This window comes from Bubalus bubalis, chromosome 21 (assembly GCF_019923935.1).
Source record: "Bubalus bubalis isolate 160015118507 breed Murrah chromosome 21, NDDB_SH_1, whole genome shotgun sequence".
NCBI lineage: Eukaryota > Metazoa > Chordata > Mammalia > Artiodactyla > Bovidae > Bubalus > Bubalus bubalis.
This window is the reverse complement of record NC_059177.1, coordinates 17957582-17959702: the sequence shown is the minus strand read 5'-3', so window position 1 is coordinate 17959702 and position 2121 is coordinate 17957582. Positions and strand designations below refer to the sequence as shown.

General features: G+C 43.0%; 1 non-coding gene across 1 annotated transcript; it reads left to right on the top strand.

The window, feature by feature from the left end:
* Positions 1 to 1320: 1320 nt before the first annotated feature.
* TRNAG-CCC lies at positions 1321 to 1393 on the top strand. Its single transcript has one exon. It is a non-coding gene; the product is annotated as a tRNA-Gly (tRNA).
* Positions 1394 to 2121: the final 728 nt, after the last annotated feature.

The following is a 2121-nucleotide window of genomic DNA, read 5'->3' as shown; positions in this document are numbered from 1 at the left end:
GTATTGCTTACAATAGATTGGCTGCTGCTGCTGCTGCTGCTAAGTCACTTCAGTCGTGTCCAACTCTGTGCGACCCCATAGACGGCAGCCCACCAGGCTCCCCCGTCCCTGGGATTCTCCAGGCAAGAACACTGGAGCGGGTTGCTATTTCCTTCTCCGATGCATGAAAGTGAAAAGTGAAAGGGAAGTCGCTCAGTCGTGTCTGACTCTTCGCGACCCCATGGACTGCAGCCCACCAGGCTCCTCCGTCCATGGGATTTTCCAGGCAAGAGTACTGGAGTGGGGTGTTATTGCTACATTCCTTTATTAAAGGCAGGTACCACCCTCTCAAAGTAGGGTCCTCATGATTATCTCACAGCTAGACCAATCTAAGAGTTAATTTGCCCATGGCTGCACAGCTCATAATTGGTTCAGACTCAGATATGCCTTATTTCAAAACCATCTCTCTTTTCTCCAAAGTTTTTTTTTTCATACTGTGCATGGGAATAACTAAAACTTTATTATTTTATTTATTTATTATTTTTATTATAACTAAAACTATATTATTAATAACTTATTAATATGGTTTCCAATAACAATGTGAAAATTGGAATTATCAATTCAATATGTACTCAAAGTACATACTGAACTCAGGGAAGGGGGGATTGGGCAGAGCTCTGAAAGCATAGTTCTCAGGACAGGTAGGTTGTGACGAACAGAAAAGGAAAGATAAGGCTGCTGTGTAGAGTACGACATGGGGAGTAGGTCAGAATGGGCTGTTCAGACAGGCCAACTTAATCACTGAAGACAAGAAACAGGAAATGGCTCAAACCAGACATCACCTCCTTCACAATTCAGTCTCATTTTGGCCTTGAGACCAAGCTATACAACTGGTTCCAAACTGCCCATAACACAGGTTCACAGACGGGACCTCAGACACTTCAATCTGAATGAAGCCTGCATGTGTCAACTTTGCTCCTAAAGATAACATATAAAAGCACAATTACCTTTTTTTTTTTTTTTTTTCAGAGTACAGAATGATTTCAACATGCCAAGAGAAAATATTAACAGGAAATGGGTTCGCAAGGCTTTGGAAAATTAAAATGCCAATATGGCAAACTGAATGGAAAACATGATGATGGGAAAAGATGTTAATGACAGCTTTAACTATACTGATCTTTATCTCCTCTCTGCTTCTTAAATTCTCCTGGGAAACTTGGGTGCTACAAGGCACCCACCCAATCTCTTGTTCATTAGAGACTTCCTGATGGGCTGAACAGGGCCGAATTTCCCCATTATCCCTAGTGTGTAAAAGTTATTCTAAAATAGATTTTAGGGACTTCCCTGGTGGTCCAGTGGCTAAAACTCTCCACTCCCAATGCAGGGGGCCCAGGTTCGATCCCTGGCCAGGGAACTAGATGCTGCGTGGGACAACAAAGAGCAAAGATTCCATGTGGAATTACAACTAGGACCCAGCGCAGTCAAATAAATATTTTTTTAAATGGCTGAGTGACTCTGCTGTACACCTGAAACTATCACAACATTGTTAATCAGCTGTCAGTTCAGTTCAGTCGCTCAGTCATGTCTGACTCTTTGTGACCCCATGAACGGCAGCAGGCCAGGCCTCTCTATCCATCACCAACTGTCGGAGTCTACCTAAACCCACATCCATTGAGTTGGTGATGCCATCCAACCATCTCATCCTCTGTCATCCCCTTCTCCTCCTGCACTAAATCCTTCCCAGCATCAGGGTCTTCTCAAATGAGTCTGCTCTCCATATCACGTGGCCAAAGTATTGGAGTTTCAGCTTCAATATCAGTCCTTCCAATGAACACCCAGGACTGATCTCCTTTAGAATGGACTGGTTGGATCTCCTTGCAGTCCAAGGGACTCTCAAGAGTCTTCTCCAACACCACAGTTTAAAAGCATCAATTTTTCAGCGCTCAGCTTTCTTTATAGTCCAACTCTCACATCCATACATGACTACTAGAAAAACCATAGCCTTGACTATATGGACCTTTGTTGACAAAGTAATGTCTCTGCTTTTTAATATGCTGTCTAGGTTGGTCATAACTTTCCTTCCAAGAAGTAAGCGTCTGTTAATTTCATGGCTGTAATCACCATATGCAGTGATTTTGGAGC